Consider the following 27,832-nt stretch of genomic DNA (forward strand, 5'->3'; position numbering starts at 1 on the left):
GTCAGTTCCCTTTTGCTGCACCTCTAAGTTTCTGTCCCATTATTGACTATATTCCTTTTCACTGCTGAGTAGTAATGTCCACACAGTGGGGCAAATTTTTCTTACCCCTTGCCTGTTAATGGACATTTGTTTTTGCAGTATCTCAGTCCTGTCCATTTCTCTTCATCTCTGCTAATCACTGAGGAATGAGCATCTCTTGCCTGAGCTTCTGTTGATGCCCCAGCCTCCTTCATAGCCCCTCCAACTGATTCTCCACTCTGTAGGGAGAGTGATCTTCAGAGGGGCAAATCTGATCAGGAATCACCAACTGACTCTAAAATTCTTCACCCTAGGATAGAGATGAAAATCTGTATTTTGGCTGGCAACGTCCTGCATGGCCAGAGTAGGACCACCTGTTCTTCCTACCTGTACCACCTGTCTCATGATTGCTTTGCCCAGTGGCTCATATTCTCTGGATATTTTTGACCTTCTCTAGATTCCTCTCATGTCCCATGCTGCTCTCTATTCACAAAAACTCAAGGCTTCTGCAGTGCAGTTTCCTTCATCTGAAACTTTCTTTCTGTCCCCCAAACCCTCCTGGTAGCTCTCTGATCTCCCCATCAGTGCCTACTACTGTCCTTTCAACCTCCACCCAAATCTTTTTTCTTCAGGAAGGGGTTTTTAACCCACCTGGTTGGGTCCATTCAGTGGTCTTCTCAAAGGATGGTATTTCTTTTTTCCCTCCAGGGTACTTTCTCAGTTTGTACTTTACCCTTCTCTGGTGGGGTTGTAGTAAATGATTAGTGTCTGTTTCACATTGCTCAGATATCTGGGCTGGCAGAGTCTGTATCTTTTTTACATCCTGTTGACTCACAGTGCATTGCTCAGTGCTTGGCACGTAATAGACACCCAGTAAATAGAAGTTAAACGAGTCAATGAAAGAACTGACCCTTAGATCTGTCTGGGTACCCATGAAAGCATCTACCTGCCACATGGGGAGGTAAAACTCTTGCTGACCTATGAGAAGGAGGCGTAAGAAAGGCATTACATCTTGGGAGGATTTATTTTGTGCTAGGCAATTATCTTAGTGCTAGTATTTTGGAGAAATAGGGATGTACCTGCCTATGTGCTTTGAACTTTGGAAAGGAAATTGCCTTCTAAGAGAGCAAATCAAATTGTGAAACAGACATAAAAAGAGGCAGATTACCTGAAAGGATGGGATAGCTTCTAGGCCCCAAGGCTTTGACTCTAACAGGCTTGAAGTTGTTCTCAGAGATGAAGAAAGGATGAGTCCTTCAGAAAGGGGATTAATTAGCCTGAGAGGAAGGGTAAACTAAATTATGTCTGGGAGGGGCGATCTACAGAGCAAAGGACTGGAAACATGAAGCCCTATTATGAACTCACCAGTTCTGAGTACACCGGAGATGGCACCAGAGACGGCACCATCCGTCTTCTTACTGGTTCTGTGTTCATCAAGTAACCTTCTAATTATAATCCAGTTTCCATGCAGATTGTTCACAGCAAGTGAATACAGCCATAAGCTGATCTAATCTCAGATCTGCTTGGTGTGTTATATATCCTTGTAATTCATCATTTGGCATTCTGGTTTTGTGTGTGGGTTTTGGTGATAAGCTTGGTTAAGGGGAATTTGTCCCAAAGAAATGGCTGTGTTCTCTTTTCAGTGTCAAGTAACTGAGGCTGTCTAACTAGTAGAGGCCAGGATCTGGAAAGTGGAGAATTTGCCCTGAAAGTGCCCTGCTGTTGGGGGGTTGCAGGGGGTCAGTTTGGGTTGCCCATTCTATAGATCAGTATACTAATTGTTGCTGGAAAGGTGCCTTAGTATAATAGTTAATGCAGAATGTAGCTCTCCATTCAGTCTGCATAATTTATTGATGTGCTTTGGATTGATGATCAGGAATGCAAGAGGAAGGGTAAGATAATAATTGACGGCCACTTAAATGTTTTGTATTAGAAATCTACACTTGGAACTCATCGTGTTCAGTTTAGACAAAGCACAATTTCGAATAACCAGAGAGTTGTTTTCACAGTTACCTCTTTGTTGTAGGATGAAAAATAGCTATCGTGTATCAATTATTTACAAAGGCCAAATATTACAGGTTCATTTGTTAGGTACCAATCATCGTATCTTCAGCAAATAGACTTTCTGTGTCTCAGTTCCCCAAGTGTTAAGTGGGAGTAACAATAGCAAACGTTGATTGAGTGTCTGCTTTGTGCCAAACACACACTGTTTTCTGTGCTTAACCTAAGTATTAGCTCACTAATTCTCATAAGCAGTCCAGGAGCTAGATGCCATTGTATGAAGATTCTCCAGAAGAGCAGCTTGTCCAGGATCACATAGCTAGAAAATGGAAGTTTTGAAAGAACCAAGCAGTGAGGCTCAGCTCAGAACCCATCCTTCTTCACTTCACTACATCACAGAATTAAATGAGTTAATACACTTACAACACCTTGACCAGGGTCTGGTTCCCTTTAATCTTCATTAACTGTTCGCTGTTATTATTATCATTTGTTTTTATTGCCGAAGTCTGTGTGCTAGGAAAAATGAAACAGGGATTGAAGCCTTTTGTATCCAAGCTCCCTGCCCCTCGCCTTTTCTATGATCTTTGCTGCTGTGCATGTTTCCCTATGGAGAACCAAAAATCAAAAGACACTTTGGTTTGAATTACTCTATTTGAAACTGCCTGTACAACAAAAATCATGCATTTAAAAACCCGGGATATTTTCTTGATTCTGCCTTACCCTATTATTCTGAGCCTTTCCTCTTTATTCCCTGGGCACTCCTGGAATTGCTTCACTGCCTTTAACTGTATGAAAAGCCAACCATCCATAGGGACTGCATATTTTGAATCTTGTGACAGCCTTGCCCAAATCTTAAGGACATTTATACATGGTACTTTTATTGCTAATATCTAAGAAAATGGAAAAGTTCAGTCTGTTAGGAAGGCAAGATTTATAAGACTATTTATAGTGCTGGGAATCATATTCGTGGCTAGTCAGAACTCAGGTTATAAGATCAGGGGAGATGCTTTTATTATTATTTCCTTGCTCCATAAGCCAGAGAGAGGAATAAGATGCTTAAGCTTGTAGCTGACACCTAAGATGGTTTGTATCTATAATAACAAGCTAGCCACGGAATTGAATTTTTTCCAAAGGCATTACCATCCTGAGCTCTTTAAAGTACAAACTATTTTTCATGGAAAATAGGATTAGGACTGAAAACCAGTTTGGAAACCAGTTTCTCATTTCGTTGACCAAATATGTGAAGACTTTCTCATCTGTGGATGACACAAAATGATTTTCAGTGGCATTGGAAGTATATTGGACCAGAACCCAGCTTTTCCAATAGTAATAATATTTTCTTTTTTATTAATCAGTTAATCAGCTGGCCATCTGATTAGTAGCTGTTCAGCTTGTTTTAGTCTTGGTACCTCTGCAATATTATTCTCTGACATAGAAGGTTATGTTTTTCCAGGAAAAGGTGTAAGTGAATTATTCTGACATTAATGAGGCATTTCTTTTTTTCTTTCTAAAGATTTTCTATTTATTTATTTGGCAGACAGAGATCACAAGTAGACAGAGAGGCAGGCGGGGGTGGGGGGAGGGGTGCGGGGAACAGGCTCCTGCTAAGCAGAGAGTCCGATGCGGAGCTCCATCCCAGAACCCTGAGATCATGACCCAAGCCAGAGGCAGAGGCTTTAACCCACTGAGCCACCCAGGCGCCCCTAATGAGGCATTTCTGAGGGATATTAATCTCACTATATACATGTGGGTCATGTGAACTTTTGGGGGCATTTTTGGGTGGTTTCTTGGGGGTTTCTAACAGTTTAGAATTAAATAATCTTGGCCTTGATTTGGACTTGAGTATCTAGAAATTCACTGTTAAAAACCACGAATGAGAGTGAAAAATTCAATAAGAAACCATATCTTAAGGACCATGGCTTGAAAGAGCAGACAGTGGTTATAGACACTGTCTTCCGTTCACTAATTGCTATCAACTTTATATTTGAAATGCAATCAATGTGTCTGCTTCCCCTCTATGATGCTGACAGTAATTCAGTATGTAGAATAATGGACAGTTTTGTTTTAACACTTAAAGTGAGGGAAACACCCCCCTTTGTCCTTTGGCCAACAAATGCTCTGTGGCCTCTTTCATTTGCTCTCCGTAGATTATTTCAGTCTCTAGATTCCAAAGCAAACACAGATTTGAGAATGAGAGCCAGGCGGGACGAATCAGGCAATGATTTAAAACTTTCCATGGGCTGTAGAGTGCTGTATAAAGGCTTCATTTATTTATTTTAAAAATTTCACAGGAAGAACTGTTATCACAGATTCATGATAAAAGGATAAAAGAATGGAAAGAGCTATGAATCGTGATTCAGGCCTGTGTGTGTGTGTGTGTGTGTGTGTGTGGTTTATTGGAGAGGAAAGAGTGTGGGTTCAGGATCAGGGTTTGAGTCCTGGTGACATCACTTATTAGCTGTGTGGACTCAGGCAAGAAACTTGATCAATCTGGACCTTGATTCTCATCTGTTAAATATTCACACTGCACATTTTTAAAAAGTGAGATTTAAACCAACTAATGAATATAAAGAGCCACAGTGATGCCAAGGATCTACAATATTGGATATTGTATATCCAATACATATTGGATAATGTAATTATTGTGAATATAATAACTGATATATATATAAAATATACAATATATTACATATAATATAATAGTGAATGTAACACCCTTGTAGAATGATACACGAATGTCGTGTTAAGATGTCGGCGACACCTCTGCTGGAATCATAGACTGTTTAAAAGTCTTAGATTTCTGAAAAATGGTCCCCAAAATGAAACCATAATGTATAGAAGATAATCATGCTTTGATATTTCTGGCCAATGTAGAAGTACAAATTCTGTAAATGAGATATATTGTACATACAGAAAAACATATAGATCTGAAATGAACAAATCAGATAAATTTGTGGGTTTTGACAAATGTAACCATTGCCAAATCAAAATATAGGCTGTTTCTCTCACCTGGAGAGTTCCTGTGTGTCCTTTCTGGTCAATACCTGCTTTTTGCAGAGGCAGTCCTGCTTCTGTTTTCTATCACTACAGATTAGTTCTGCCTATTCTAAATGTTCTGTAGAATATACTCTTGTTTCATTCGAGGTGATTTTGACAGGGCAGTTTACTAGTTTTCTCCTTTTTATTGCTAAGTATTATCCCATTATGTGCAGATGTCATACTTTTTCCTTTCTCTTACTGGTGGACATTTGGTTCCGTCACTTCCAGTTTGGGTCTATGGTGGATCGCTCTGCCTTAAAAATTCTTGTGCAAGTCTTTTGCTGACAAGTGTTTTCATCTCTCTTGAATAAATGCTGGTTTCCCACCAGCAACTTTTGAGACTTGGGGTTACTCCACACCTTCATCAACACTTGCTATTGTCAGTCTTTCTAATTCTAGTCATTTTGGAAACAGAAATCTCTGCCACCTGATTTGGGTCAAGTGATTTATAGCAGTTATTCTTAATCTGAATGTCTTGAGACAATATTGGGACTGGATGGTTCTGAAGTTTCATTAAAAATTTATTACAAAATAGTAAAAAGTTTAAGCACTCAGGCTTATGAATAGTTTTGTTTATACTTTGAAGGGGATTCAATGTCACCTCCAAAATAGTGTGACTCCCAGTTATGGATACCATGATATTTATTTTTTCTGAAAGTGATAAAAGACATCTAGTTAATGCTATAGAAATTCCATGTTATAGACTCTTAACTGTGTTTGAATCCATAGCAAGTGGAAGTTCTCAGTGCACTCCTAATACCTGTAGCAGTTATGAATTACTGAAAGATAGGATGAGAAACTTGGGCCAGCAAGTAAAACATATTCACAACCTAATAAGACAGTGGGTGGTCTATGTTCAGGTAGCTTTATTTGCCTGTCCATTCATCCATCTGTCTATTCATTCAAAAAATATTTATTGAGCATTTAACTTATTCTGGTTACTGGGCTAGGGTCTATGAATATAAGAATGGCAAAAATGCAAAGAAGTGTTCCAGTCTAGTGGGGTTAACTGACACATACATAGATGATTACACAGTAGTTGATTATCTCCTAAAACAAAGGTCAAGATTACAAGTTTAACATTATGATTTTACAGACGTCACAAGAGAACCCAAGGGTAAACTAGTGACCATATTTATTTGTTCAACATTAGTTGAGCTCCCACTAGGTGTTAGGAGACTTTGTTGGTCACTGAAGGACAAAAGGAGAAAATAATTTCTATCCAATGGCTATTTATTTATTTATTCTTAAGATTTTACTTACTTATTTGTCAGAGAGATTGAGAGAGAGTGAACACACAAGTAGCAGGGAGGGGCAGGCAGAGGGAGAAGCAGGCTCCCTGCTGAGCAAGGACTGGAAGTGGAACTCGATCTAGGACCCTGGGATCATGACCTGAGCTGAAGGCAGATACCTAACCAACTGAGCCACCCAAACGTCCCGGGGCGGGGGAGGGGGGGGGTTTAAATGCTAGCATACTCAAGAAAAAAAGGAAGTGCTTATTTCCTGATGTGGTAGATAAGGAGTGGCTAGGAATCTAAATATTTAACAGGAATTCCAGAATATTTTGATGTCTCTGGCATGGGAGCAACACTTTGAGACACATCCTAGCCTATTGGTGAAGAGAGACAAATATTTACTTATATGATCTCATGAATGAGCAATAATGGAAACATACAGGAGGACGGTAAATCCGTTCCCACCCTTAGGAAAACTTAATCTCTTGTCATTATTGTGTATGTCTAAAGGTGACTGAGTAACATTAGCAGTGTGTTTACATCATAATCATCAACAGGTAATTTGTGCCCTGCTGAATTCAGACTCAAGATGGCAACATCACTATTACCTGAATTTCTGGTCTGCACTACAAATATTGGACTGCCAGTTCCCATAATTGTGTGAGATGGTTCCTTAAAATAAATCTATATATATTTAAAAAAAAATCACCCAGCAACACTGATTCTGCTTTCTGTGGCAACACTTGGCTAGAGCATTTATGTTCCAGTTTCCCTACCTGGTACAGGTGCTCATTTCTCTAATATTTTTGAACTCTATAGGCATTTGGGGTACTGACCTAGATAGCATAAGATGAAGTCTTTTTGGTATTTAAGGGGTGAGGTCAGATTAACATGGGAAAGAATATGGTGTCTGTCTTCTATTCCCTACCCTCACCTTGCCTCTATGTATTTAAAACTAAAAACAGTATCAAACCCTGCACAAGTGTAAGTCAGTTCAATGAAGTTCCGATCTTTTTTTTCTTTCCGCTCAAGGTAACTTCCTGGGTACTTTTTGGGAAATAGTGATTTTTTTCCAGAGTGACTTTGTGGACATTACTGCTTTGCTGGCGTTGCACTATGGACATAGTTGGTCTCTGGGGACACTGCTGCATTTCGCTTCACCCAGGTCTCCCTGGATTCCCTCTGCTTCTCCAGTCTGGAGTATAGACCCAACCCCAGCTTGTATGTCTGCAGCTTGGATAATCCCTATCTCTTTTGAGCCCTTCTCTTCTCAGGCCCCAGAACCTGTCCTCCTTGTCCTCTGCCCCTCTACACCCAGGTTATGGCTGCAGAAATAAGGACAGGTCTCGTGGGCAGAGGGAACCAGGGCTAATGCTGGGGAGCCGAGGGCAGTGGCTTTGCATGTGGAAGTTGGCAGTGACTCTGGTTAATAGAGTGTCCCAAGAAAGCTTTGAATTTGTGTCATACCTGAGGCTAGAGCCTCTGTATGTATTATTATCTTACCAAATCTTCATTATTAATCCTGTTCTCAGGATGAGGAAGTTGATGCTGATGATTTCTCAGTAAGTGGCAGAGTCTGGCTTTTGAACCCAGGTTTGTGTGATTAATTTTGGTGCTTCATTTGGGGGATAGAACTTGGGCAGTCACTCTTGCCCTGTGGAGACTGAGCAGATCACAGGGAAAACTGCATGTTTAGCAAGTAAGTTGCCGCTTCTCACTTAGGGCGGTGATGTTAGGAACACGAGTCCTTTGGACTGTGATAAGGAAGAGGACATTTAAGGGCAACAGGTAAGATCTCAGGGCTCTTCTTTACTGCTCAGCCCTCTGAGTTCTTTTCTAAGAAGTATTATTAAGTGAGGTCTCCATTCTCTTTTGTTTCGATCTGATTCTTGTGGCTAGAAGCAAAAACACACAATTCTCTTGTTCTTGTTTCAACATGAAATGACATGCTTAAAACTGTGAGCTACAGGAAAGCAGACCCCAAGACCAAATCTGATAGTTGTTAGCATGTGAGTCTGTTTGGATCCCATTATTTTACCTGGATGAATCCTGAAGGAGTTGATTTTCCACTTGTGATAGACACAGGACCCCAAAAGGAGACTTCCTCTTCTAGGAGGAAAAACAAAAGAGGTACAGAAGTAGGTCAGGAGGCCCTGTCTTAGGCTCACACTGCGGAACTGCTTGCATTTGGAGTGGTGTGCTTATCTGTGTATTCTCTCTGGACTATAAGCTTCTCAAAGTCAAGGACCACTATCTTTTTTTTTTTTTTTTAAGATTTTATTTATTTATTTGTCAGAGACAGAGAGAGAGCGAGCGAGAGCACAGGCAGACAGAGTAGAAGAGGGAGAAGCAGGCTCCCTGCGGAGCAAGGAGCCCAATGTGGGACTCGATCTCGATCCCAGGACGCTGGAATCATGACCTGAGCTGAAGGTAGCCGCTTAACCAACTGAGCCACCCAGGCGTCCCAAGGACCACTATCTTCTTAATCTTGTATCCCCTTCACCTAGCACACTGCCTTTACTGTAGATGGCCATGGATGTCGAAGACAAGTGATTGCATGGATGGAGGAATGTGAGCAGAAGAAAAGGTCTACTGGTCATAAAGCATTTTGGGGACACCTAAGGTTGCAGCAGTGGTGAGAATGGGCTCTGAAGTCAAACTGCTAGGGTTTCCATCCTGGCACCACCTCCCCACACTACATAACCTTGAACAAAGCACCCCACCTCTCTAGGCTCCCTTTTCTCTTCTGTAAAATGCTAATAAAATGGATTATCATGGTCTTTATCTTGTGAGAATGTTATGGGGCTAAATGAGTTATAGTATCCTGGGTTGGGCAAGGCATTATTATATCCTTATGACAGCCAATTTAGATTTTAAACAAAAATGTGAAAGGTGTATTGAGCTAGACATCTTGGAAGGCTTTGATGGATGATATGGAAAAGTCTAGATAAGCTCAAGATGTGAGGATATTGGTGAGACTAAAAATGGCTAGAAGAGGCTGAAATTAGGAAATAAATAAAATTCCAGGGAGATTGTTGGGGGGAAATAGATAATTGAGTGGCTAGGCAGCTTACGTCCTGAGTGTATGTTCCCCACAATGACCAATGGACTTTTCCTTCAGGTGGCTTAAGGACTTCTGACTGGCATTATTTATTTACCCCAGTTTTTTGTTCTTTCTTTCTTTCTTTCTTTCTTTCTTTTTAAATTTACTTATTTGACAGAGAGAGAGAGATCAGAAGTAGGCAGAGAGGCAGGCAGGGGGAAGCAGGCTTCTCGCTGAGCAGAGAGCCCAATGCAGGGCTTGATCCCAGGACCCTGAGATCACAGCCTGAGCTGAAGGCAGAGGCCTAACTCACTGAGCCACCCAGGTGCCCCCAGTTTTTTGTTCTTAAGGAAAACAGATCCTCCTCTTTAGTTTTATGGGAAATTGGTAATAAGTAAATTTTAATGTTCTTTTAAAATTAAACTGTTCTGAGTTTCTTGAGTCATTTTTATTTCTTCTTTTTATTATTCTTTTATTATTTATTCTTTTATTATCTATTATTATTTATAATTCTTTTATTATTTATTATTTTTATTTTAGTTTTATGGGAAATTGGTAATAAGTAAATTTTAATGTTCTTTTAAAATTAAACTGTTCTGAGTTTCTTGAGTCATTTTTATTTCTTCTCCAGGGACCTTCCTGCAGTGTATAAAAGCAGTGTAGCATTCTGACTCTACCTTCTTCATATTACTTCCTAAATTACATGTTATTTATTAATATTATATGCTTATGTGTTTTAAATTATTATAATTTGACCATGCAGTACATTTATATAATTCAAGAATCAGCTTGATGTGAAAGCCATGCCTTGAGAAATCTTGCTCGGTCTCTAGCAATCTACCCTGCCTGCTGTTCCCACTTAAGGAGCCGCGTGCATCAGTTTCTTATGGCTCTGGCCTTTCTTAATGCAAATGAAGCAAAGATAAATACAGTCTTCATTTTCCTCATTCTTCTTCAAGCATCATAGTTTATTTTCCCACTTCTCTAGAGAAGGGCCCTTGCGTGACTTTAGATCTTTTGTTTCAAAAACGCTTGTACGTACTCCAGTTTTACGTTTGCAGGTCTGTCTGTGAGATCTGCTGCAGGTGCTTGCCAGAAGTGGGATTGCTGTATGAAGGGTAAGCATAATTGTAGTTTTAATAGACATTACCTTATGGGTTATGTCATTCCTGGGAGCAGGGATGGGCCCGCTTGGGTCCCACAACCTCTCCACAGGGTGTCTTGTCACACTAATGCTGGTCCAAGAGGTGAAACATCCTTTCTCAGGGTACCTTTAACTTGCATTCCTCTTATTACGATTGTGATTGAGTATCTTTTCATGGGATTGAGAACCATTTCTATTTCTTTTATTTTGTAAATCATGTGTTTATGTCCTTTGCCTGTTTTCCTACTAATACTTTTTGTCATGTGAGTTCTAGAATACCTCAGATATTCATTGATCAACTATTTACTGACCCAACTATGGTGCCGCAGGCTCTGCAACAGCCCTGGCTAGAGCTGAGTAGGACGCTGCCTTCCAGAAGCCTACACTCTAGTGGAGGACCCATTGTATCTATCTCTCTATCTATCTTTATTTGTATCTATAGCAATAGGTAGATATCTATGTGTTTATATCTTTCTACTTCCCTATCTACCCATATCTGTGTATAGATATATATAGAGAAGAGAGAGAAAAAGAAAGAAACACAAGATAATGTCCAAGCATGATGATAAAGGGGTGTGGAAGTTGTTTTGGGCCCAGTGAGGTGGGCTCATGCTCCATCCAAGTTGGGATGGGAGGGAGTTCTAAGTACATTCTTTCTAGGCCGGCTGGATAGGGGATGCAGAGCAATTCCAGGCTGAAGAAATCAAGAGGCTCTTAGCTCCTTGTTCTTGGTGCCACTCCCTGGTCCTCATGTCAGTCATTTAGTGAGTGCTAACTACATGTTCCCTGAGGGCAGTAACTGAAGAGGAGTCTGACGTAAGAGGCCTGTTGAGGTGTGAGAAGGTTGGGGCAGTGGCGTGGGGCAAGGTCATGGTCACGGGACAGAGTGTTGGCAGCATTCTGCTCTTCCTCAATCCTTTCCCTCCCTGGCGGGGCTTGTCAGAACCTTCTTGGACTCTTCTCCCTTTCAAGGAGCTGACCCACCCAACTCCTTCCCGTTCTCTTCTCTCTCCTTGCCATCCCATCCCTCACTTAAACTCCTCATTTCCCTACCTTCATCACCCACTTCTGTCTGTCTCTCTCTTGTGACTAACATCCTTGCCCTGTTCCCCAGGCCACTATGTGAGAGGTGATCCTTATATTACTTGTCTGAAAGTTGTCTTGCCTTCCTCTCCTCTCCCTGCAACTCCTTTCCCCCTCCTCCTCTTCCTCTGTAAACTCACAAAGACAGACAGCCTTCCTAAGGCTGCCATAAGAAAGTGCCACAAACTTGGTGGCTTAAAACAACAGAAACCTGTTCTCACCGTTCTGGAGGCCAGATGTCCAAAATCAAGTTGCTGGCCATACCATGTTCTCTCAAAGGCTCTGGGGAGGATCCTTCCTTGCTCTTCCTTGCTTCTAGGGGTTTCCAGCTATCTTCGATGGTCCTGGGCTTGTGGCAGCATCACTCCAGTTTCTGTCTCCGTCTTCACATGGCTCTCTTCCTTGTGTGAGTACGTGTATCACGTGTATCCAAATTTCCCTTCTTGGGCCCACCCTAATCTAGTATGTTCTCATTTTCACTTGATTACATCTGAAAAGACCCTATTTCTGAATAGTACTTTCCAGGTACTAGGGGTTAGGACTTCAGCTTAACATTTTTTGAAGGAACAAATCAATGGATAACAGGTGCCCCCAAGCTGCATATTGCTTGGTATTTTTCAGAGTGTACTCACAATCCCTGTGGAAAGCAGCTTTACAGCATCTGGTTAAGAATACACATTTTGGTGCAGATCTGAGTGTAAGTCCTGGCTCTGCCTCTTAGGATGTGGCTTTGGACTTGATCTCTGTAGGCTGCAGCGTCCACATCTGTAAATGGGGAAAGTAGTCCCAACTACCCCATGGTTGCTACATATTGGGGACTTAGTATAGGACCCAACCCATAGGATATACTCCAGAAACAACAGGCCCCTTGTTACGCCAGACTATTCTCATTCCTTCTCCATTTGCATGTGGTCACATGGACTTTGAGCAGAACTTGACAACAGACTTGTAAGTCCCAGCTGAATGCTGTCAGCACAGTAAGCCCTCTGGACTATGAGATGTTGGGTCAACTCAAGATTTATCCATGACACAAGTTGAGCTTTCCTTCTCTCTGTCCTCACTGCCCTTGTCTGTGTTCCAAGCTTCAAGTGGCATAGAGTAGATGTTAAGAAAACAAACTTTTGGGGTGCCTGGGTGGCTCAGTTGGTTAAGCAACTGCCTTCCGCTCAGGTCATGATCCTGGAGTCCTGGGATCGAGTCCCACATCAGACTTCTTGCTCAGCAGGGAGCCTGCTTTTCCTGCTGATCTCTCTCCTCTCATGCTCGCTCGCTCTCTCAAATAAATAAAATCATTAAAAAAAAAAAAAAGAAAACAAACTTTTGGGAATGGAGTGGGGGATATGAGCTTAGGTCACCCCAGTGAGATGCTCTTTGCATATGGCTCCTCTCTCCCCTTCCTTTTCTGTTTGGTCCTGTAAGCAAGCAAATTCCCTGCTGGGTAGAGTAGAACTCCTCTGCCTCGCCTCTCTGCTGATTTCAGGATCTTTGATACTGGTGTGGCTCTGAAGGAGTGGCTGGGGAAGACAAACCACCATTTGTTTTTGGGGGAAAAAAATGAAAAGAAAGGAAAAAAAAAATCCAGTCTTTTATCTCTGTGTTCCTCTAAATCGCCAAAGGTCTTATTGTGAAGAGAGGGAACAAGTAGGGTTTTATCTTTCTGCTCCTGCCTGGCAGCCACGTGAGCATCAAAGCTCTCAGGGACCTGGGCGGAGCTTGAGGGGGGTGGTGGGGGCACTGTGAGTAGATACAAAACCAGGCTGGGCTTCCTGAAGGAATGACGGGTGCTCCTGGGGAGTTGGGCTCCTTTGATGGTAGGTATTTGGGAAGGAAGAAGGGGACCTCCCAGTATTTAGTATGAAGAGGGGAGGCTGTAATGAATCTGAAATCAACTGATGAAACCACTCTATGTATGGGGAATAGGATGCTCTTTTTACATTTGAAATGCTGGCTGCTTATTGGAAAGTTAGGGTAGGGGCGCCTGGGTGGCTCAGTGGGTTAAAGCCTCTGCCTTCAGCTCAGGTCATGATCCCGGGGTCCTGGGGTCCTGGGATCGAGCCCTGCATCGGATTCCCTGCTTAGCAGGGAGCCTGCTTCCCCTTCTCTTTCTGCCTGCTTGTGATCTCTGTCTGTCAAATAAATAAATAAATAAATAATCTACCAAAAAAAAAAAAGTAATCATGATAATCTTCTTAAAAAAAAAAGAAAAGAAAGAAAAGGTAAGGTAATCCTGCATGGCACAGTAATAGTAATACATAAACACCATCAATATTTTTCTGTGCATGTGTCATGTGCCAGGACCTATGGTATGTCCTTTACATTTCACTTAGTCCTCATCACAAGCTTGTAGCATACGACTGTTATCCCCATTCTATATTTGATGAAACTGAGGCATAAAGGGGTTACTTGACTTGCTGGAGATCACACGGAGGCAGGATTTAAACATAGGTCCACCTGACACCACTAGGTTTGCTCTTAACCACTAGGCTCTATGGTCTCCCAAGACATTTTAAAGGATAAAAACAAATAAGAAGTAGGATAAATTAACCTTCATTCACTGACTAATAATAAACACAGAAAAGGTAAGCGGTGTGGGACACAAGATAGGTCTAGATTTTGAATTGTGTTACTCTGGGTAGGTTACCTTGGATGTTATGAAGAACCCAAGAATTGTCCTGTCTGCTCTTCCATGTTTGGTGTGACAGATTTTGTCTTTAGGGTAACTGCCTTTATGAGCACAAGGTGGCTGGAACTACCATAAGAATCTCAGACCAATCAGGTTTTATTCCTGGGGAAATTTGGAATAGGATCCCTTTTTCTGAGGCTTGGGGGAGAAAGGTGAATACTACTGGTCCAACATTAGAGAAGGTAGGATGGCTGTGGTAGGGATTCAAAAAATATCCTGCAGAGTTCCAGGTACCTAGCACAGAGCCTAGAAGGTGGCTGGGCTTCATTTCCTTTGTATCCATTCATCTGAATGGGGGCAAGGCAGTGCATTTTGAGTAGTTTAGTTTTCAATTATGGGTCATTTTTAAAAGATACATTGTGATGCCTTTATGCAACCTAAAATCTCAATGAAAAAAATTAGTCTTCAGGGATAGCCCTGGCTGAGAAGTCTTCAGGAACGGAGAGAGACAGCAAGAGATCCATGTATCTTATTAAAAGATCATTTCCAGGAAAAGGTAAACTCCTGACTCTCATACAGAGTATAAAATGAACATGTTTCAAAGAATTTATTTTACCATATGATAGAAGGGAATTAGGCAGATACAACCAGCATATCAGTTTGCTAGGGTTGCCATAGTCAAGTAGCACAAACTGGGGGGCTTAGACAACAGATTTATTTCCTTGCAGTTCTTGAGGCTAGAGGTCTGAGATCAAGGTTGTTTGAGTTGGTTCCTTCTGCAGGCTCTGAAGGAGAATCTGTTCCATACCTTTCTCCCAGTTTTTGGTGGTTTGCTGAAAATCTATGGTATTCCTTAGTTTGTAAGGCCCATTATCCCTATATCTGCCTCCTTCTTCACATGGCATACATTCATTCTGTCTGTCTTGTCTCTTGGTCCAAACTTCCTCTTTAATTTTTTTTAAAGATTTTATTTATTTATTTGACAGAGAGAGATCACAGGTAGGTAGAGAGGCTGACAGAGAGAGAGAGAGAGAGAGAGAGAAGCAGGCTCCCCGCTGAGCAGAGAGCCCCACGTGGGACTCGATCCCAGGACCCTGAGATCATGACCTGAGCCGAAGGCAGCGGCTTAACCCAGTGAGCCACCCAGGCGCCCCCAAACTTCCTCTTTTAATAAGGACACAGTTATAATGGATTAAGGCCCACACTATGACCTCATCTCAACTTGATCATTTGCAAAGACCCTGTTTTCAAATAAGGTCACATTCACATGTACTGGGATTCAAGACTTTTTTTTGATGGGGGACATTATTCAAAGGAAAAGTCAAAACAGCACAAATTTATACAAGTAAAGGAAAGTTGAGATGAATTGCAAATGGAAACAAAACTGTTTTTTTCCAGTTTTAAGGCCAGGTGGGATGGTGGAAGGGTGGTCAGTTAAATTATTACCAGACAGGATGGAAATCACATATCTATCAGTTACCTACAGCTTACAAAGCTTTATGTAACAATTCAAATACAGTGAATAGCCCTAGAATCTCATAACCCAGAAGAGTATGCTGTAGAAAGGGATGAATAGTTTTCCACTGAAACATAAAATATTTTTCTATACTATTATTAGTCCACCTGTTGTATTCAATAGATAAAAGGGGTCCCAAAATCTGCTGTGCATTAAGTGGTCCTGAAATCTCGTGTGCATGATTTACCTTCTTGGCAGACTTATAGCCACCTCCATTTTATAGGTCTGTTTCCTCTAACGCTGAGTGGGAGATTTAGCCATGTTTCCTCAGTGAGACTTTTTGGCTTTTTGGCCAACACTTCCCTCTGTGGAGATGTACAGAGCTCTCTGTTACAGATGCTCTCTGTTCATTCTTCCTTGGTCATCTCAGGGAGGCAGGAAACTAGGCCATTTGATGGGTGTGTTGCTACAACTACGTAATATCCATATCCTGGATATTCATAATATCCAGGACACCGTGGGCCACTCTCTGCCTTGTATTTACAATCCTCCAGTCCTTATGCCTCAGCCTCCAAAAGGTATAGGACATAACATCCTGCTGTTACTATCTCTGTTGGTTGGGCCTGTTGAAACTCTTCCCATGGCCGCCTGAAAGAAAAGAGCACACAGAGACAGGAACAGGTCTTTAAAATAGCTACATAGTAAAAAATGAAACAAAAGCAAGAGTTTCATAAGAAAGTGTTAAAGGAAATGCAGATGCAGGGGCTCAAGAAAGAAGAAGTCAAAGTCTCACTCTTTGCAGATGACATATTTTATGAGGAAAACTGAAAAGACTCCACTCCCAAATTGCTAGAATTCATACAGGAATTCATCAACATAGCAGGATATAAAGTCAGTGCACAGAAATCAGTTGCATTTCTATATGCTAACAATGAGGCAGAAGAAAGAGAAATTAAGGAATCAATCCCATTTACAATTGCACCAAAAACCATAAGTACCCAGGAATAAACCTAACCAAAAAGATAAAGGATCTGTACTCTAAAAACTATAGAACTCTTATGAAAGAAATTGAGGAAGACATAAAAAATGGAAAAACATTCTGTGCTCATGGATTGGAAGAATAAATATTATTAAAACATCTCTGCTACCTAGAACAATCTATACATTCAATGTAATCCCTATCAAAACACCATCAACTTTTTTCACAGAGCTGGAACAAGTAATTCTAAAATTTTTATGGAACCAGAAAAGATCCCAAATAGCCAAAGGAATGTTGAAAAAGAAAACCCAAGCTGGTGGCACCACAATTAGGGACTTCGAGCTTTATTACGAAGCCTATAATCATCAAGGCAGTATGTTACTGGCACAAAAACACACATAGGTCAATGGAACAGAATACAGAACCCAAAAATGGACCCTCAGTTCTGGTCAACTAGTTTTTGACAAAGCAGGAAAGAATATCCAATGGAAAAAGGACGGTTTCTTCAACAAATGGTGTTGGGAAAATTGGACAGCCACATGCAGAAGAATGAAACTGGACCATTTCCTTACACCATACATAAAGATAAACTCAAAATGGATAAAGACCTAAATGTGAGACAGGAATCCATCAAAATCCTAGATGAGGACATAGGCAGCAACCTCTTTGAACTGGCTTCAGCAGCTTTTTGCTAGACACATCTCCAAAGGCAGGGGAAACAAAAGCAAAAATGAGCTATTGGGACTGCATCAAGATAAAAAGCTTTTGCATAGCAAAGGAAATAACAAAACCGAAATGTAACCTACAGCGTGGGAGAAGATATTTGCAAATGACATATCAGATATAGGGCTAGTATCCAAGATCTATGAAGAACTTGTCAAACTCAAAACGCTTGGAGACAAATAATCCAGTCAAGAAATGGACAGAAGACGTGAACAGACATTTCTCCTAAGAAGATATACAACTGGCCATCAGACATATGAAAAAATAAATGCTTGACATCACACTGCATCAGGGAAAGACAAATCAAAACCATAATGAGATACCATCTCACAGCAGTCAAAATGGCTAAAATTAACAAGTCAGGAAACAAGTGTTGGCGAGGATGTGGAGAAAGGTAACCCTCTTACACTGTTGGTGGGAATGTAAGATGTATAGCCACTCTGGAAAACAGTATGGAGGTTCCATAATAAGTTAAAAATAGACTATCCTATGACTCAGGAATTGCACTACCAGGTATTTATCCCAAAATACAAATGTAATGATCTGAAGGAATACATGCACTCCAATGTTTATAGCAGCAATGTCCGCAATAGCCAAACTATGGAAAGAGCTGAGATATCCATCAACAGATGAATGGATAAAGAAAATGTGGTATACATATACAATGGAATATTACTCAGCCATCAGAAAGCATAAATATTTACAATTTACAATGACATAGATGGAACTAGAGGGTGTTCCATCTAGAACTAGAGGGTCCTGAGTGAAAGACAATTATCTTATGAGAAATATAATAGCGCAGAGAATCATAGGGGAAGAGAGGGAAAAAATGACTAGAAGTAATCAAAGAGGGAGACAAACCATAAGAGACTTTTAACTATAGGAAACAGACAGGGTTGCTGGAGGGGAAAAGGGTGGAGGAATGGGGTAATTGGGCCATAGGCATTAAGGAGGGCATGCAATATGATGAGCACTGGGTGTTATATGCAACTGATGAATTATTGAATTCTACATATGAAACTAATGATGTACTATCTGTTGCCTAGTTGAATTTAAATAATAAAACAAGAAAGAAAAAGGAGGAAATCTTTCTCCTTAATAAAAATAACATTGGGAAAAGATAAATTCAAGAATTCTCTCCCCCATGATTCATATTCTCAAACATTCTTTGGCATTCTTACTATATAGTTTCCCTTTATTACTGTATCGCTTTTTTTTTTCTCCCCCAAAAGAGAATATCTTGCTAGAGAAAACCATGCCAAGCCTGAAAACATTGGGGACCTGAGGCCAAGTTCAACAAGCCCAGGGAACTTTCTGGCAAGAAATGATTCCATCTGTAACAAGGCCAGTCTCGTGGGCTGGAGCTCACAATTGGCAGGAAGGTAAGTATCCTTTGCTCTGTTTGTCCTCCTCTCTAATTTTCTCCCACTTACTTAAGCTCTTAAACCATTTTCTAAGTGCAAACTCTGTGACAGGCAATTTGCTAGGCACTGTGATGCGTTGTTTTATCCCACCTTCAAAACGGCTTTGTGGGTTAGGTAAAACAATGACTTCAGGCTTACAGTTGAGAAAATAGTGGTTAGTGCCATTAGAAAACCTGCCTGTGGTCAAATAGCTAAGTTGAAGAGTCAGGATTTGAACTGGGGCTTCAGTGACTGAAAAGTCAGTATAATTTACCTGCCTGATCATATGCCATGGGTTTGACACATCTGTATAAGAGCCTAGGAAAAGAATGCTGAAATCTATATTCCTTCAGTTATGCAAGTTTAAGGATACTTGAGTTGCTAAAAGTGACTTAGGGTAGGGGACTAGAGTTAGGTAAATTATGATGAGTTATTGACATCCTTACAATGTGATGCTTCCCTCTTTCTGTTGGATTGTTTCCTTTCATGGACTTCTCTCAAATTCTGAGACTGCCCTGCAGCCTTATTAAGCTCTCTGAAGGCAAAAGGTTACATGGTTTTCAGGGAGCCAGGCTTTTAATGAATTCTAATGGATATAGCCTTGAGTTAAATTTATTTTTTTTTATTTTTTTTTAAAGATTTTATTTATTTATTTGAGAGAGAGAGACAGTGAGAGAGAGCACGAGCGAGGAGAAGGTCAGAGAGCGAAGCAGACTCCCCATGGAGCTGGGAGCCTGATGCGGGACTCGATCCAGGGACTCCAGGATCACGCCCTGAGCCGAAGGCAGTCGTCCAACCAACTGAGCCACCCAGGTGTCCCTACCTTGAGTTAAATTTAGATAAATATGAAGTTTTATCTCAGGGATGCCATCTCCCATTTTTATTATTTTTTTCCTCTTTAAAATAAACCCACTAACAAAGATACTTGGCTTGTGCAAACTTTAATTAGGCTCCTGGACCTTCCCCTAGGCCCATCTCTGCATGTCCTTGTAAAATCTAGTTTTAGCAAGATCCTTGATAAGTCTGTTTAACTAGAGCCACTCACCCTTGCTGTTGGATCACCTTCAAGATCTGATCAGATCTGTCATCCCCTGGGTGATGTCTGATCATCCTAGCCTGTTGTCAACAAGAATCCCATTAGGTAGGTTTAGCCAGTACCCCTCTTATGCTCGACATTTCTCCTTAATAATTTTTCATCCACTACACCCCTGTCCCACCCCCCACCACTCTACTCCTTCGCTTTAAATTCCTACTTGCCCTGCTCTGTTTGGAGTTGAGCCCAGTCTCTCTACCCCACTGGAAATCCCATTACAGTATTCCCTGTTCCTGTCGTGATGGTCGTGAATAAAGTCCATCTTACCTTTTTTAACAAGTCTCACTGAATATTTTTTTCTTTAACAGTTACAGAGCCATAACTCAGATGGGATAAGATTCATCATTGGGCCCCTGGACTTCTCACCTGGGACCCTAAGAATGCACCTTTGAAGCCTTTGTCTTCCCTCCTGCCTAATAGATTGGGGATCTGTGGGAGAGTATGACTCTGGAACCAGTGCTTCAGACAGACATTGTTGAAGCTGGTAAGGACAGATTTTGATTCTTAAGATTCTGAGTATACTCTGGAAGCTGACTTAGAGTTCTACATTTCTCTGTTTGTAAGAAGATGAATTAGAGTCCCTAGCTTCTTTAAAAGGTACCTATTAAGCTGGAAGTCTCTTCTCTCTAGTTCTCTTTCCTGAGAAAATTATTCCCTCACTCTCTGGCATGGAAGTTTTACTTCTTGGCTCTCTGTGAGGTCTCTCTGTTCTCTTTGTTGGATTCTGCTTCTCCCGTGGGAACTCCTCAGTTGACTGAAGCCCCCTTCTTGTACCTCTACTAATTATAGGGTCTGGGATCTTGTCTGCTTCTTTTCTTGTTGGCGTGATTTTGCTGAGGATAATTGAGAACTCCATTGATCTCTTTGGAAAACTTGAGATTTCCCCAAACTGGCTCCTCTAAGGCCTGTCCCTTTCCATTGTGTCTTTCCTCCTTCCTCCTTTTAGCACCTTCAATATTCCCTCAAGTTCTCTTGAATCCTTTTCTATGTTCCCCTTCAACCCCTACCTCCTCTATTCCTCTGTTCAACCCTACCAGATTTTTCCCTTTCACTTTATCTTCTCAGTTCCCTACAGCCACTTGACTTTTAGGCCCCCTACCCTCCCTTAGGGGCTCTCAGGAAACTCAAGGACCTCCAAAAGCAACCACCTAAGGCTGAAAAAAAAAAAAAAAACTGTTTGGAACCAGAGCTAGATGTTTTGTCCACTCCAGTTGTGCACTGGAGATGTCCAGACAGCTGCTGGGTGTCTCCTCAGTTACTAGCCTACAATTTAATACATAGACTCCATCAGATCACATATCAGGATAAAAGAAAATTTTAAAAGTCTTCTCCACAAATATTGGCATGCAGGTAACTTTAATTTGTCCTATTTGCTAGAAACACAATGCAGATAAAAATATAAAGTGAAGATAAACCAGTGAGTTTATATTACTATGTTTTATTAACTTATGACCAAAATTTTAGAATGAAAGCTAAAAAAAAATCTGTATTTGTCTATATGTTTATGTATGTGTGTATATATGTCTGTATGTTGTACACAGGTGATAATTTTCTATCTCCAGGTGGTATTATCAAATTAATTTATAAAATCCCTCAAATGAGTTCTTCCCTAATTGGTTTAGAGATAAGTGGGCACTTACATAACTCTCAGAAATAAGGAAACTAACTGATGTGTGTGTGTTTAATTTGTGTGATCTGGGATATTCTTTGGTAAATAAAGCAACTATAAAAACTGTTGGTAAAATAATATAGGTATGTCCTCAGAATTCTCAGGATTAATTATAATGTGGATACACATTGTTTTCCTACCTAGATTTACTGGTAAAACAAGCTTTGATTATCTCATTATATGCTTAAAATTATAAAAGTATGAATTCAACTGAAGAATAAAATTTACAATAAAAATAAATTGCTTGATGCATGTCAGACATGGCAATTAAAAAAGTAAAGGTGGGAAAAACCAAATATTTAACTTTTAGGTTCTTTGCTTCCATGATTTTTAGGAAATGTACCTGATATGCCCACAAGAAAAATAGCTTAAGGTGATGGCTAGCTTTTGTTTTATGTCTCATGAAATTTTCATGAGCAATTCAAGCATAATTATAAGAACAAGTGAATTGAATAAAGGTAAATGGGATACATGTTTATAAATGAACTTTTCAACAATAATTAGAAGATGTTATATACAAACCTAATGGTAACAACAAATCAAAAACCACTAATAGATATGCAAAGAATAAATAGAAAGGAATCCAAATATAAAACTATAGAAACGAGCAAACCAAGAAAGAGGGCACGAGAAGAAAGGATCAGAGCGAAGCTACAAAAACAACCACAAAACAAGTAATAAAATGGTAACAAATTCATATCTGTCAATAATTAATTTGAACATAAATGGACTAAACACTCCAATAAAAAGATAAAGGGTGACAAGAGTGGATAAAGAAACAAGACCCATCTGTATACTGCCTGTAAGATACTCATTTCAGACCTAAAGTCACCTGCAGATTGAAACTGAGAGGATGGAGATACATTTATCATGCAAATGGATGGCAAAAGAAAACTAGAGTATCAATACTTATAATGGACAAAATAGACTTTAAAACAAAGACTGTAAAAAGAGACAAAGAAGGACGCTATATAATAACAAAGGGGATAATCCAACAAGAAGACATAGCAATTTTAAGTATTTATGCACCCAACATGGGAGTACCCAAATCATAAAATAGTTAATAACAAACATAAAGAAACTAATTGATAGTAATACAATAATAGAAGGAGACTTTAACACCCCACTTACATTGATGGGCAAATCAATCAGAAAATCAATAAGAGAACAGTATTTTTGATTGACTCACTGAAACAGATAGATTTAACAGATATATTCAGAACATTGCATCCAAAAATAACAGACTACACATTCTTTTCTTTCTTTCTTTTTTTAAAAAAGATTTTATTTATTTGGGGGAGAGAGAGAGAGACAGAGAAAGGGCAGAGGAAGAGGGAGAGAATCCTCAAGCAGACTCCCCAGTGAGCATGGAGCCCCACTCAGTGCACAGTCTCAGTACCCTAAGATCACGACCTGAGCCAAAATAGAGTCAGTATGCTTAACTGACTGAGCCACCCAGGCACCCCTACACATTCTTTTCAAGTGCATACAGAAACATTCTCCAGTACAGATCACATGTTAGGCCATAAAACAACCCTTAACAAATTCAAAAAGATCAAAGTCATACCATTGCATTTCTGACCACAATGCTATGAAATTAGAAATCAGCCACAAGAAAAAATCTGGAAAGACCATACATATATGGAGGTTAAATAAAGAATACTAAAGAATGAATGGGTCCTTCGAAAATCAAAAAAGAAATTAAAAAGTACATGGAAAAATGAAACTGGAAACACAATGGTCTAGGATGTTTGAAATGCAGCAAAAGCTGTTGTAAGAGGGAAGTTTATAGCAATACAGGCCTACCTCAAGAAGCAAGGAAAATCTCAAACAGCATAATCTTACACCTAAAGGAGCAAGATAAAGAACAACAAACAAAACCCCAAACCAGCAGAAGGAAGGAAATAATAAAGATGAGAGCAGAAATAAATGATACAGAAACTTAAAACACCATAGAATAGATCAATGAAAACAGGAGCTTGTTCTTTGAAAAGATCAACAGAGTTGATAAACCTCTAGCCAGGATCATCAAAAAGAGGGAGAGAGAGAGAAAAGACCGACACAAAATCACAAAGGGAAAAGGAGAAATAACTGCAGAAGTACAAACGGTTGAAAGAGCATATTATAAAAAAACTATATACCAACAAATTAGACAACCTAGAAGAGATGGATAAATTCCTAGAAACATATAACCTACAAAACTGAAGCAAGAAAAAATAGAAAATCTGAGCAGATCGATGACCAGCAAAGAGTTTGACTCAGTAATTAAAACACTCCAGACAAACAAAAGTCTAGAACCAGATGGCTTCACAGGTGAATTCTGCCAAACATTTGAAGAGGAATTGATACCTGTTTTTCTCAAACTATTCCAAAAAGTAGAAAAAAGAAACCTTCCAAATTCATTCTTTAAGGCCAGTATCACCCTGATTCCAAAACCAGATAATGATACCACAAAATAAAGACAACTACAGGCCAATATTTCTGATGGACAGAGATGCAAAAATCCTCAACAAAATACTAGCAAACCAAATCCAACAATACATTTAAAAAATCATTCACCACACTCAAGTGGGATTTACTCCTGGGCTGCAAAGGTGGTTCCATATTTGCAAATCAATCAACATGATATATCACATTAACAGAAGAAAGGATAAAAACCATATTATCATATCAAAAGATGGTGAAAAAGCATTTGACAAAGTACAGATCCGTCCATGATAAAAGCCCTCAATAAAGTAGGCTTAGAATGATCATACCTCAATATAATAAAGGCCATATATGAAAAACCCACAGAGAACATCATACTCAATGGAGAAAAACTGAGAACTTTCTCCCCAAATGTCAGGAACAAGACAAGGATGTCCACTCTCACCACTTTTATTCAACAGAATACTGGAAGTCCTAACAACAGCAATGAGACAAGATAAAGAAATAAAATGTAAGGAAGAAGTGAAAATTTCACTATTTGCAGTTGACATGATACTATATATAGAACACCTGGGGGTACCTGGGTGGCTCAGTGGGTTAAGCCTCTGCCTTCGGCTCGGTTCGTGATCTCAGGGTCCTGGGAACGAGTCCCGCATTTGGCTTTCTGCTCAGTGGGGAGCCTGCTCCCCCCGCCTTGCCTGCCTCTCTGCCTACTTGTGATCTCTCTCTCTGTCAAGTAAATAAATAAAATCTAAAAAAAAAAAAAAAAAGAAAGAAAGAAAACCTGGAAGACTCCACCAAAAATTACTAGACTGATAAATGAATTAAATAAAGTTGTAGGATACAAAATCAATGTGCAGAAATCTGTTGCATTTCTATACACTAAAAATGAAGCAGCAGAAAGAGAAATTAAGAAAACAATCCCATTTATAATTGCACCAAAAATAATCAGATACCAGAGAATAAACTGAACCAAAGAGGAGAAAGACTTGTATGATGAAAACTGTAAAACACTGTTGAAAGAAATTGAAGATGACACAAAGAAGGGAAAATCATGCCATACTCATGGATTGGGAGAACAAATGTCAAAATGTCTGTACTACTCAAAGCTATCTACAGATTTAATGCAAACTGTATCAAAATACTGGTGGCATTTTTCACAGAACTAGAATAAGAAATTAGATTTGTATGGAACCACAAAAGACCCCAAATAACAAAAGCAATCTTGGAAAGAACAAAACTGGAGGTATTACAATCCCAGACTTAAAGTTATATTACAAAACTGTAGTAATCAAAATGTTATGGTCCTGGCACAGAGATAGACAGATAGATCATAGGTCAATAGAACAGAATAGGAATAGAACAGAATAGAACAAACTGAGAAAAAAACCCAATTATATGGTCAATTAATCTTTGGTAAAGAAGGAAAGAATATTCAATGGGAAAAAGACACTCTCTTCAACAAATGGTGTTGGGAAAACTGGACAGCTACATGCAAAAAATGAAACTGGACTATTTCCTTACACCATACACAAAAACAAGCTGAAAATGGGTTAGCGACCTAAATATAAGGCCTGAACCCATAACAATCCTAGCAGGGAGTACAGGCAGTAATTTCTCTAACATTGGCCCCAGCAATATTTTTCTAGATATATCTCCTAAGGCATGGGAAATAAAAGCAAAAATAAATTATTGGACTACATCAAAATAAAGCTTCTGCACAGCAAAGGAAACAATAAAAAAAGAAAACTAAAGGCAACCTATTTAATGGAAGAAGATATTTGCAAATGACATATCTCATAAAGAGTTAGTATCTAAAACATATAAAGAACTGATACAACTCAACACCCACAAACAAATAATCCAATTAAAAAAAGAGCAGAAGACATAAACGGACATTTCTCTAAGCAAGACATCCATATGGCTAACAGACACATGAAAATATGCTCAACGTCACTCATCATCAGGGAAATGCAGATCAAAACCAAAATGAGGTATCACCTCACACCCGTCAGAGTGGCTAAAATCAAAAACACAAGAAACAAGTGATAACGTGGGGAAAAAAAGGAACCCTCTTGGAGTGGTGGTGGGAATGCAAAGCAGTATAGCCACTCTGGAAGTCAGTATGGGTTCCTCAAAAAATTAAAAATAGAACTATCTTATGATCCAGAAATTGCACATGTGAGTATTTACCCAAAAAATACAAAAATACAAAAACACGAATTCAAAGGGATACATGCATCCCTATGATTATAGATAGCAGCATTATTTATAATAATCACATTATGGAAGTAGCCCAAGTGTCCAATAATAAATGAATGGATAAAAAGGATGTCGTATGCATATACCATGGAACATTATTCAGCTATAAAAGGAATGAAATCTTCCATTTGCAGTGACATGGATGCAACTAGAGAGTATAATGCTAAGTAAAATAAGTCAGAGAGAAACAAATACCAATGATTTCACTCATCTGTGGAATTTAAGAAACAAAACAAATGAGTGAAGGGAAAAAGGGACTGAGAGAGACAAACCAAGAAACAGACTCTTAACTAGAGAGATCCAACTGATGGTCACCAGAGGGGAGATGGGTGGGGGGGAAGGGTGAAACAGATGATGGGATTAAGGAGGGACTTGTGATGAGCATAGGTTACTGTATGGAAATGTTGAATCACTATATTGTACACCTGAAACTAATATAACACTGTTATATTTTATATAATGTTATATATTATAACATTATAATGTTATTTTATATAATGTTATATATATAATATAACTAATATAACACTGTTATATTAATGCTACTGGACTTTTTAAAGAAGATTTTTAAATTTATTTGAGAAAGAGAAAGCATCAGCATGAGGGGATGATGGGGGAGGGGCAGAGGGGGAGGGAGAGAGATAATCTCAAGCAGACTCCCGGCTGAGTTCAGAGCCTAAAGAGGGGCTTGATCTAACAACCCTGAGATCATGACCTGAGCCCAAATCAAGAGTCTGACACTCAACCACCTGTGCCACCCAGGTGGCTGGAATTCCCCTATGCTGGAATTTAAAAAAAAGTTGCAAAAATCTTTCTGATAACTTGAAATCTTAGCTCAGTTAAATGATGGATATTCATTGAATAGCTAGATTATTTCCAAGAAAGATAAAACATTGAAATGTTAATTGCCAAACATAAGTTTATCTACTTTTGGAATCTTGTTTTTTTACAGGATAGAGAAACTAAATATATTTCAGTCTGTTAATAAACATGAAAAATTAAAGTATGAGAAAGATAACACCTCTAGAGAATTATGAAATAATGTGTTCATAAATTTGCTACAGAATGATAGTATGTGACAGTTCACAACTGCCTGATTCCTGGTTTTCACTGAAAACTAGGGTTACTAATGGTTAAAGATTCTAAATCTATGTTGTGTAAATGAATCTACAAGAAATAATAAAAGTAAATAAAAAAGCAAGGCTGTGCAAGGAAATTAAGATGTGTTTTTGATAAGTGAAAGTATGAAGCATGTGTTTTTGTTAAAGGAAAAAGAGAAATTTTGTTCTGAAATAGAATGACTAATTGTTCCAGACTTAGAAATAAGACAGAGTAGGACAAAAACTGAATGAATAAAAAAAGTTTTTTGAAGATTTATGGAAAAGGAATCTTGGAAAAGAATTTTTTTTTTTGTGGGTGATCAAAGCTTGCCAAGACTGAATGGATTTATTTATATGGGCTTTTAAAAAAATTAGCCTTTTTATTACTAACTATTATACTGACACAAAATTAGAACTTGGTTTTCTCTCTCTGTTAAAACAAAGTTTTCTTAGATTATTGGTCTGCTCTTAAAACAGTGTAAAAAATTTTTCCTTACATTTTGCCTGGGCAATCAGGATTTTGTGTCCTAAAAT

At 39.4% G+C, this 27,832-nt stretch overlaps 1 long non-coding RNA gene across 1 annotated transcript in view; it reads left to right on the forward strand.

The window, feature by feature from the left end:
- Window positions 1-27,832, forward strand: part of LOC122891691 — a 148,114-nt gene that overhangs the window by 80,676 nt on the left and 39,606 nt on the right. Inside the window, exons 2-3 of the long non-coding RNA XR_006381310.1 lie at window positions 18,577-18,726; window positions 20,149-20,324. This is a non-coding gene — a long non-coding RNA (uncharacterized LOC122891691). The remainder of the gene's footprint in view (window positions 1-18,576; window positions 18,727-20,148; window positions 20,325-27,832) is intronic.

The sequence above is a fragment of the Neovison vison genome, chromosome 12 (genome assembly GCF_020171115.1).
Source record: "Neovison vison isolate M4711 chromosome 12, ASM_NN_V1, whole genome shotgun sequence".
Lineage (NCBI taxonomy): Eukaryota > Metazoa > Chordata > Mammalia > Carnivora > Mustelidae > Neogale > Neogale vison.